General features: G+C 47.9%; 1 protein-coding gene across 4 annotated transcripts in view; it reads right to left on the bottom strand.

The window, feature by feature from the left end:
* The window catches only part of P4HA1 (prolyl 4-hydroxylase subunit alpha 1), a 58,566-nt gene extending 52,665 nt beyond the window's left edge, over nucleotides 1-5,901 (bottom strand). For 3 of the 4 annotated variants that reach the window (XM_053311391.1, XM_053311389.1, XM_053311392.1), the window contains exon 1: nucleotides 5,642-5,772. The gene's annotated coding sequence lies outside the window, so the exon portion shown is untranslated. Of the gene's footprint in view, nucleotides 1-5,641 lie in introns of all 4 variants that reach the window. The other variant, XM_053311393.1, reaches the window with a different exon arrangement.
* Between the last annotated feature and the right edge of the window lie 5,609 nt (nucleotides 5,902-11,510).

Raw genomic sequence — 11,510 nt, forward strand, 5'->3', positions numbered from 1 at the left:
TTTTAGATTTTTATCTTCTCTCTTATGAGTCCTTCATAATGTCAGAAAGATAGCTCTAGAATTCTTCACTACCTCACACAATTTCTCTCCCTGATTGAATGCAGATGAAACATTAGCTCCAGACAAAAGCAAACTCTTGACTTGTACAGTCATCAACTGTGGTTTCTAAAACCACAGTTCAATATCAGGGAGGTCAGTCCATTCAGTCTGCAATTAATGATATGCAAGGAGGTTCTTGTGATGCTTTCCCTCCCATTCCAATAATTTTCTTATACTTTTTCTTTTAGGTACAAGCAGTATTGAACTAGTGAGTCAACATGGTGGGGTAGTTTTGTTTACTAATCTTAAGGGGGGAAATCTGAATGAGTGTTTATTAGGATATACATCACAATCTCGAACACCAGGGCCAAGCAGCTTCTTGTTAATCACCTCCATATCTCCCTTCCTGTCTTGGTGATATCCCTGGATCATTCCTCATCCTCCCCACACTGAACCATTCGAATTGCTGTTACTCATTCTTGACCCCTTATCCTTTCCCACGGCTGATGAAATATCTTGATTGTAGTCTGACCCTCTGTTGGCTCTTTAAAGCACCAGGACCTCCAACTTTCTGCTGCCTACTGCTCCAGCCTTCAGAGCACAAGCAGCAAATCAAGGCAATGCCAGAAAGCCAAATCTATTCAATTGTGCAGTGGCAAAAAGCCAACTACCAGAGTCACCTAGTGGGAATGCCAGCCTAAGCCCCTGGGTAAAGTCATCCCTTATCAACCACGGTTTTGCCAACCACAGTTTTGAGTATACGCAAATGGGAAATTGTGACAGGTCTTGCCAAACGCGACTTGAGTATCCACGTTTGGTGAAGTTTTTTAGTGATTCTGGAAAGGATTCAGCGATTTGGGGGGGGGGTGTTCCAGAGGTTTGATCTGCTCATTCCTCTTGGTGACCCTTGCTAACCTTTGCTGAACTTTCTGTCCTTTGCCAATTTAAAATGAGGGATTTGGGGGTTGGGTTTCAAGAAATGTCTAGAGGTTCCAACTGCTCATTTGACTCTTGGTAATATTACAGGTTTTTTTGTGATTTTTCTAGCTTTTTTTTTTTTTTTTTGTATTTTTCCTTTATTTTTAAGGCTCTTTGTGGTCATGATTCCCCTAACCCCATTTCCCATAAACTTTAATACCTCGCCAATTGCGAATTTGCCAACGGTGAGGTTTTGCCAGAATGGAACCCTAGCAGTTGGCAAGGGATGGCTGTACATGTTTTACTGAAGTATCTCAGCTTTTATCCTCCAAGTAGGTTTCTAATCACATGCACATACATATACACACAATGTGGCCTCTCAAAGTAACATAGTATAACCACCATACCAGCCAACAACCAAACTCTAGATTTTAATTTATGAGAAATTTGAGAGATTAGCATTCACAAGATTAGGATTCATATGAATCTTCATCACAATACCTAACAGAAATTCACTTATTAAATAGTCACGTTAATCCATCCTGAGGATATCACAACTGGGTGAAAGTAATTATAAATGAGCTAGTATACAGACAAACATTCGTCAGGCTGCAAGCATCTATAGATTTAATTCTCTAAGGCATACCCGTGGCTAATCCCATGTGTGGCAGCTCTTGCCAGAGTTCTCAAGCAGCTGCCAGATTGCCACAGGTACGCTGCCGCTGCCTGTGGGCAGCGAGGGAGAGCAATGCTGCCGCCGGGCCAGCAGGCGGTGAGGGAAAGTGCCCACCTGGACGGTGGGTGGCAAGGGAAAGCAGCGCTGCAGCTGGAAAGAAGTACTGCTGCTGGGTGGGCAGCCAGCGGAGAGGAAAAGCACCGCCACTGCCGGGACAGCCAGCAGAGAAGGAAAGCACCCGCCGGGCCAGCTGGCAGCAAGGGAAAGCACCGGCCAGGCCTGTGGGCAGGGAAGAAAAGCACCAGCCAGGCCAGCGGGTGGGGAGGGAAGGAAAAGCAGATTGGGAGGGCGAGAGTGAACTGGGGCTGAAGGGAAGGAGGAGAGGCAGGGAGGACTAGGGATGCAGATGCTCTGTGCCAGGTCAGCTAGTTATTACATTAATACTGCCTTCCTGGGAGCATTCTGTACTGAGAAGAAAGATCTCAGGCATACTGAACAGTCTGAAGCTGAACTTTCCCTAACTGTTTAACCTTTTATTTACTTATTTATTTAACATATTTTTATACTGCCCAAAACTTGCGTCACTGGGCAGTTTACAATAGAGAATAAGCAATAGAGAATTTTAGAGAATTAACATTAAAGTTCCCCCTTGCCTCAAATGATGAAGCATTTCACCTGTTTGCAGTATTGATTGGATTGCACTCCCCAAATTAAATATTCTTTAGGATCAGATATAAATTCCACCTGCTCTGATACTATGTAGTAAGCTTATGTTTGTAAAGACAGCACATGCATAAAATATTTGAGCACCTAGGATTCTCCTTGACATCAGGATTGCAGACAGTGATCAAGCCTCCAACTGGTTGGTACAAAAAGCAAAGTTATTTGAGCAAGAAAGTAATATCAGTGTTTATTTTAGCATAATCAGTTGTAACAACTTGCTTCAAAACTCCCCCACTTCAAACTCTGAGTGAATAACATTTTAGAAGGTCACTTTTGGGTTAATATTTCTTTATTGGCCTCCTGACTACACTAAATCCCTGTTATAAACAGAATTTATGCAAAAGCTTAAGATTCCAGAGGTCTATATGCCAATATAGTCTAAACAATTACATTACTTTCCAAAATGCCATATAATTAGTTTCCAATCAGTTTCCAGGCAAATATAAGATGCTGATTATCTATCTATATCTATATATATAATTCTCTAAGACGTACCCATGGCTAATCCCATGAGTGGAAGCTCTCACAAGAGTTCATGAGCAAGGGGAGGGGCAAAGGAAAGTGACCGTGGCAGGGAACATAAGGCCAACAGACAGGCCAGCGAACAGGTAGGCGGGGAGAGAAAGTGGAGATGGCAGGCAAGAGAAAGCAAAATCAGCAGCAGTGGGGCAGGGGGCGGGAAAGGTAGCAGCGGCAGTGGCCGGGAAAGAGAAAGTGGCGGGCGGCTGGAAAAAGCGGCTGGCCAGGCAGCCAGCAGAGAGAAAAAACATTGGAGGGGGGGAGTAGGGATGTACATGGAACCGGGTGGGGGACATTTGAAGGCAGGGGTGTTGTCTTTAAGGGTGGGGGAGGGTGCACTTACCACTCCTTCCACTTTCCCCCACAGCACTTGGTGTTTTTTTTAAGTCCATCAGGGCAGCACCATACCTCCTAGCCCCCTTGACCGGAAGTACCCAGGAGTACTCGACATGCCAGCATGTTAGGTACTTCCAGTCAAGGGGGCAATGGGGGGGGCAGGGAAGTACGCCCATTAAGATTATCTGAAGAGGTTCCTCTGCAGAGGTTCCTCTGCACTTGCCACCAGCTCTTCTGGTGGTTATGCAAGGATGGACCTTCTCTGTGGCTGCCCTGAGACTCTGGAATGTGCTCCCTGCTGAAATAAGAGTCTCCCCATCTCTGACAACTTTTAAAAAGTCTCTAAAGACTTAATTTTTCACTCAAGCTTTTTAACTGGACTGTGGTTTTAAATTGTTTTAAGGTTTTTATTTTCAATTTGTTTTGTGTTGTTGTAAATCACCCAGAGATGGAAGTTTGGGGCAGTACACAAATGTGAAATAACAATAAAATAAAATAAAAAATATAAAGTGGTAGTTTTATCTGAAGAAAACTATAAAAATTACATTATCTTCTAGCAGTTTAACCACTTTGCTGTTCATATATCCAGTTACCTGCCAAATAATTGCTGCAGGATATGTTGCCTAATTAGACTTTTATGTTGCATATGTTTCAGGAGTCTCACTTTTACTTTGGTTCCTAAATCTGATATGCAGACCTTAAGCACTGCAGAAGTACATTCAATATACTTTCATACCATCCAAGTATACTGCAATACTACATCAGAAAAGTTGCATTTACATATCTGAAAACAAATCAAATAGCTTCAAATATCTGATGTCTATGAAAATGCTAGCAAGGAAAAAAGTACATAATCCTATTATTTGTGGAAGCTCAGAGTTTTCATGTCTGTGAGTCTTGCTTAGAAGTGCATACTATTCATATTTAGCAAGCCTAACTAGCGGTCAGCGTAAATAGCTTCTTTCCAGAAGTTTGTGAAGCGCACAAAGGTTGACGAAAGAATGCTACTGCCACGTATTTCACCCTCCCCCACTCATGTAATGGACATTTCATCTCAAAAGTTCTTTCCAAGAACAATCTAATAAAAAGAACCACAGGTTTCTCAACTTAGAAGCAACAGTTAAGTATCTGTAAACAGGCTTCTTTTGTTTCAGCCCTTCTGTTCATTTGCATGCTTGTTCCCTCTCATCTGCAAAGAGATCAATTTACAGTACTCAGGGGGGGAAATATCCAGAGCATCCATTGCTAGGATTTTCTGCACAAACCAATTCAGCTTAGTGCTTTGACTATAAGCTGTGTTTCATTTCCTTAATAAATAACTGAAGACTCGTGCTACAATGTATTTGTCCAGCTAAAATGAAGGTAAATGACACACCAGTATTACCTAGCAAAGTAGGTAATTTTTAAAGGTTTTTTAATCAGTTTTATTTTAAAACTAATGTTGGGCCTTGCATGCATTCTGGTACTAGGACAGAGAGCACAGTATCAAAACTTGGATGAATAACTTTTCAACAGACATAACCAAAGAGATGGAGATTCCAGAGGCGGAAGGAATCAGATTTCTTCCCACACATCCACTCCACCCCTACCATCGCACAGAAAAAATTAACGGCTCCAAACTGTTCTTAATGACTAAAGAAGAGAGGAGTTACAAGAGAGATCCATTTCCACGTCAGCCTTGAACTCATTTCTCCTCATAAGAAGGGGGGCGATGGTGGAATCTCTGCATGTTTCTGACAAGACTGGACTGGCTATACAGAACTCGGCAAGTTTCTAGGCGAAGATATTTCCATGAAAAGGCATCGCCTAAGAGGGAGGGAGCCGGTGCCAGTTTCCTCCAGTGCCCCCCTCCAGCATGCCTACTGGTGCACAAATCCTCTTTGCACATGAAAGAGGAAAAGAAACTGCCTGAGGGAAGCGGGGAGATTTCCAAGCAAGCGAGCCTGAAAGGGGGCCACCCGTCACTTAGCATGTCACGTACCACCCAGGGAGGAGGAAGAGAAGGTAGCAAAGAAGTTGTGACAAAGGAGAGATTTAGCAGTAGTGCTGGTTACAAAAGCACCAAAGTGCAAGACTGGGGGGGGTGGTGGTGCTGGGTTGAAGGTAAGGCCTTAAAAGTGTGGCATGCTTTATGGACAGTCCCAATGAGGAAGTTATTCGAGGCGTTGCTAAAGAAAAGCAGCAGCAGCAGCAAGGCTTTTAACTTTGCTTGGGAAAGAAGAGGGCGGCATTCCTCTCTGCCCAGCCTCCCCCTTCTCTCGCGCGGAAGCCGCCTACAAGGGGCAGCGCTGCGATGGGGGGCGGGGGAGAGAAAGAAAAACCGAACGCGGAGCCACTCGCCCGCTGCTCCCCCTCTCCTCCATCCTCCCCTCGCACACGGGGAAAGCGGGGTGGGGTGGGGGGGACGGACGAAGAGCTGGCAAAACCCACCTTAGAGAAAAAGCGCCGCCGCTGCTATTCCCCTGCCCAGCCAGGCACTCGAATCGCAGACTCCACACAAGAGGGCCCCTCCGGACGCTTATACGAGCCGGGATCCCGCCTACCACCGGCCCCTGGAGGCGGCCCCTCAGAATCTTCGAGGGCAGCGGCAGTAGCAAGAGGAGAAGTTCTACGTGAGGCCGGTCACAGCAGCAGCGGCGGCGGCGGCGGCGGCTCCCCCCAGGAATGCGCAAGCGCAACCACAGACTCCAAATCCCCCTCCTGCTCCCCCTCCTTACAGGGGCCAGCAAGCGATGGCCAATCAGCAGGCATCGGGCCATCGCCCCCTGCTGCCCTCACCTTGAGCGGCGTGTGTGTGTATGTGGGGGCGGGGGAGGGAGGGAGGCTCTCCTTGCGGAGCCTGAGGGACCTCCTCAAAGAGACCCTATATAAAGTGTGTCGCGTCTCAGGAGGGGCTGGGAACGGGGGACAGCAAATGTGTGACAAAGGAGGGCAAGTGTGTTGGTTACCACCACGGAGCCAAGGGTTGAAAAGGGTGTCGTGTGATACATGCTTTAGAGGTGGTTCCCGTGGCACGTTTGCTGTCGAGGCTGCAGGTTCTCACATGCGTGTCCCCCGGGGCCAGCCTTAGAGAGACCTGGCCGGTCGCCCAAGACACATACCTGAACGGGGGCTTGCTGAGTGAACCAGGAGCGGTGTGCTCGGGGGGCGAGTACCAAGGCACTCCTCCTTGCCCAGGCTTCGCTCTATCCCACCATTGGGTATTGATCATCATTGGAAGATGGATCGCTCGATAACGCGCTCCTGCACGTGTGATGTGCGATGAACGGTTTCCATTCAAAAGCATCGGATTAGAAGAAGTGATGTGAGGGTATATAGTTAATTAATTTGGAATCTTGACCACACTCTGCCTTCATTGAGATAGCAGAAGAGGCAAACCCACCATACGGTGTGATCATTCATCTTAATGCTTTGACACAACACAGTCATCCAAGACTACACTTTACCACCCCACTAGTTCATTCTGCAGTCCACAGAAATTCTGGGAGATGGTGAGCTGTGATTTTATGATTCATCTGTAATGTGTGACACATTCCAGATCCTGAATGTGTGGCACATTACCATCATGTTAAAAAGGGTGGGGTGGCAGGGATATCTTTAGGTGGTGGACATATGCACAGGGGCGTAACCATAATAGGACAAGGGGAGACAGTTGTCTGGGGGGCCACTGCCTTGGGGGGGCCCCCCAGAGGAAAGTCACATGACTGACTCCCCCAGCTGTGCACCTTCCTGGGCTTCCTTCAGTTGTATTCATCCTCCGAAATTGATGTGAGTGTTAAGACCTGGAGCTACCAGAACAGCAGGTCTTTCTCTCTAGTACTGTACCATTAAATGACTTGCATCGTCCACAATTTACAAAACCTTTAAAAAAACAATTTAGGATGATGTTCTGTTGTGGCACGTAGGAGAACTGTGCTTTTTGTTACCACTATTCAGCCTCATTTAAGATTTCTTTCATGAGCTGAGCTTCAGTGAGGTGGGTGGGGGGCATTTTAAAATCTTGTCTCTGGGCCCACTCCAACCTTGCTACTCCCCTGCATATGCACCACTAAGCCTAGAATCATCGTAGTGAAAATTTCCAATTACTGGAAACACAGCCACCAGTGCAAACAGGGTGAGATTTTACAGTTTGGAAGGACAGAGCTCTCTGATGTATTTGTTTCTATCTTGTGACAAATATATTAACCAGATATCTACTAGCAGTGTTTGGTAACTTATTATGGTTGGTTAAAAAAAACAAAAACTAGTTCATACCTTTGAAAGATATTCATCAGTTGAGGCCTCATAGCTGATATTTGTTGACCACAATCTAAACCCTACATCTTCCCCTCCTTTAAAGGAATTGATAGGAATGCCTATCTATTCTGTGTGCATAAAATGGTTACAGTGAGTAACAAATAACTAAAGGGCTGATTCACACTTTTTAATGCCCCCAAATTAACAAGCACACAGAGAGTACTATTCATATGGCACATTTAAGCATCTATATATATAATTCTCCTGGGTGTGCCTTTCGAATGTGCGTCCTGGCAGCCCAGCTGATTGGCTGGGCTGCGGGGGTGCCTGATTGGTCCTGGCGCACCCAGGAGAATTGGCTGGATGGGCGGCTGCGGCAGCGGCGGGCCAGGCTGTGGTGGCAGGCCAGGCTGCGGCGGCAGCAGCGGCGGGCCCCAGCCCAGCCGCAGATGTGAGGCGGCGAGGGCGGCCCGGCCCAGCCTGACAGAGCGGTGGTGGTGGTGCGGCAGCGGCGGGGTGGGGGCGGCCTGGCCCGGCAGCATGGTGGTGGTGGTGGCGGTGGGCCCGGCCCGGCTGCAGGTTGTGGACGACAGGTCCGGCCGCGGTGGCGGCACTCAGCCCGGCCGCAGCACTCGGCCCGGCCGTGGCAGTGGCACTTGGCCCAGCCGCGGCGGCGGCACTCAGCCTGGCTGCCTGGGCTCGGCCCGGCCGCCTGGGCTCAGCACTTGGCCTGGCCGGAGACTGGGGCAGGTGGGGGTAGGGGAGAGGTAGCCAGCCCCAAAGAGGGACGGCCAGAAAGTGAGGGGGGGGGGCTGAGAAGCGCACAAGAAGCGGGGGAGTGGAGATAGCCGGGCATGCCGACAGGAGGGGGGAACCACAGCTGGGTTCAACTAGAGACGCAGATGTTCTGCTCCCGGGCCCACTAGTTCAAAGTATTTCACATATATTATTATATGATGTTTACAAGAGCCCTTTAAAGTGGGCCAAATACTAAGCACTGCTTTACTGCACACTCAAAATCTAATCACATTTATTTAACCCGCATTAACACAGAGAAGGAGGAATCACCTATTGCAAGGATTTTCAACCTTGGGTGCCCAAGTGTTCTTGAACTACATCCCCCATCACCCTCAGCCACAATGGCCAAAGGCTGGGGATGATGGGAGTTGTAGTTCACCAACATCTGGGGACCCAAGGTTGAGAACCTCTGCCTTAATGCATCACCTTCATCGCACAGTGCATTGTGGATTTCCCTTAGCCTCAAGAATGGTGTGCCAGTCACCACAGTGGTGATTGTGTGAGTGATGGCACAGTGGAGATAGGGCCAGTCCGAGATCATCTGCGGGGAAGGTAGGCTCAACCCTGCCTCCCCCGCCCCCACCTATCCACATGATCGTGTGATGATTCACTAAAATTTAATTAATTTTTAGGCATTTCCTGTTCCTATCTATATTTCCTGTCTGGGGTTGTATGAATTTGTTGTGAGTTATTTATCAAGTCTCTGTCTGTAGGAATATCCGCCCTTTGACATCTGTGGCTGCTTTTAAAAAACAACTACAGACCTTTATATTTGTTCAGTCTTTTACCCCTTAGGGGCTAAAAGATCTCTCAGCTCTCATAAGAACATAAGAGCAGCCCTGCTGGATCAGGCCCAAGGCCCATCTAATCCAGCATCCTGTTTCATACAGTGGCCCACCAGATGCCTCTGGGGAGCCCACAGGCAAGAGGTATGTGCATGCCCTCTCTCCTGCTGTTGCTCCCCTGCCGCTGGTATTGAGAGGCATTAGGCCTCTGAGGCTGGAGGATAAGACCCTTTTAGAGGCTAAGTCCCTTTTAAAGCCATCCAAGCGAGTGGCCATCAACACATCCCATGGCAAAGACTTCCATAGATTAATTATGCGCTGTGTGAAAAAGTACTTCCTCTTGTCAGCCCTAAATTTCCCAGTCTTCAGTTACATGGGATGACCCCTGGTGTGAAGAAGGAGAAAAATGTCTCTCTGTCCACTGTATCCACTCCATGCATAATGTTATAGACCTCTATCATGGTCACCTCTTTTCCAAAATAAAGAGCCCCAGATGCTGTAGCCTAGCCTCATAAGGAAGGTGCTCCAGGCCCCTGATTATCTTGGTTGTCCTCTTCTGTACCTTTCCCAATATCCTTCTTAAGATACAGTAACCAAGACTATACGCAGTATTCCAGATGTGGCCACACCATAGATTTGTATAAGGGCATTATAATATTAGCAATTTTATTTTCAATCCCCTTCCTAATGGTGTAGTGGTTAGAGTGCTGGACTAGCACCAGGGAGACTTGAGTTCCAATCCCAATTCAGCCATGAGACTTGCGGGGTGACTCTGGGCCAGTCACTTCTCTCTCAGCCTAACCTACTTCACAGGGTTGTTGTGAGGAGAAACTTAAGTATGTAATACACCGCTCTGGGCTCCTTGGAGGAAGAGCGGGATATAAAATCCTCTATAATAAAAGCCTTGAGTGTGATCCCGTGTCTCTGCGCCCGTGTCTTTCTCGGCTGCGCCCGTGTCTTTCTCGTCGGAGAAAGATACGGCCGCAGAGACACGGCGGCCATGCTGGAGGAGAAGAAGTGGCGGCCGAGGAGAAGCGGCTGCCACGAAGCCGGGGAAGAGGCAGCGGGGGAAGCCGGCCAAGGCGGCAGCGGAGCCGCGGCCGAGGCCTGGTGGCGCCGCCGAAGCTGGGCAGGGGGAAGAAGACGAGGAAGAGGAAGAGGAAGAAGCCGGGCTAGGCGGTGGCAGAGCCGCGGCTGCCGGACGGGGTGAGGAGGCAGCGGAGGAAGCCGGAAAGGGGAGGCCGGCAGTGGCGGGGGGCCCTTGCCCGGCCAAGGAGACCGGCCACGGCATGGAGGCTGGCAGCGGCAGGAGGGGAAATGGCGGCAGGGGGCCCGGAGCACACAACTCTCCTAGCGCCCGTTAATTTAACGCGCCTAAAATAACTAGTGTATAATAATGATGATGATGATGATGATGATGATTGATGATTCCTAGCATGGAATTAGGTTGTTTCACAGCTGCTACGCACTGAGATGAGACCTTCAATTAGCTGTCCACCACGACCCGAAGATCTCTCTCCTGATCAGTCACTGACAGTTCAGATCCCATCAGCATATATGTAAAGTCGGTGTTTTTTGCCCCAATATGCATAACCTTACACTTGCTTACTTTGAACTGCATTTGCCATTTTGTCACCTAGTCCCCCAGTTTGGAGAGATCTTTTTGGAGTTCCTCACAATCTGTTGTGGATTTGACTACCCTAAATAGTTTATTGTCATCTACAAATTTGGCCACTGCTGGTCACCACAACTTCTAGATCATTTACGAACAAGTTAAATAGCACTGGTCCCAGTACCAATCCCTGGGGGACCCCACTTCCTACCTACCTCCATTGTGAAAACTGTCCATTTATTCCTACTCTCTGTTTCCTGTCCTTCAACCTGATCCACACATGAACCTGTCCCCTCATTCCATGACTGCTAAGTTTACTCAAGAGCCTTTAGTGGGGAACTCTATCAAAAGCTTTTTAGAAGTCCAAGCATACTACATCAATCGGATCACCTTTATCCACACGCCTGTTGACACTCTCAAAGAACTCCAAAAGGTTAATGAGGCAAGACTTTCCCTTGAAGAAGCCATGCTGGTTCTCCTTCAACAAGGCCTGTTGTTGTTATTGTTATTGTTATTATTATTTTGCATTTATAGCCCTCTCTTCCTCCAAGGAGCCCAGAGCGGTGTACTACATACTTAAGTTTCTCTTTCACAACAACCCTGTGAAGTAGGTTAGGCTGAGAGAGAAGTGACTGGCCCAGAGTCACCCAGCAAGTATCATGGCTGAATGGGGATTTGAAAACAGGTCTCCCCGGTCCTAGTCCAGCACTCTAACCACTACACCACGCTGGCTCCCTTAATCTACATCTTAATCTTAATCTGTTCTTAATCTACATGCTTAACAATTCTGTCCTTAAGTATGCTTTCCATCAATTTACCTGGCACCAAAGTTAAACTGACCAGCCTGTAATTTCCTGGATCCCCGCTG

Source organism: Hemicordylus capensis, chromosome 3, assembly GCF_027244095.1.
Source record: "Hemicordylus capensis ecotype Gifberg chromosome 3, rHemCap1.1.pri, whole genome shotgun sequence".
In the NCBI taxonomy this organism is placed as follows: Eukaryota; Metazoa; Chordata; class Lepidosauria; order Squamata; family Cordylidae; genus Hemicordylus; species Hemicordylus capensis.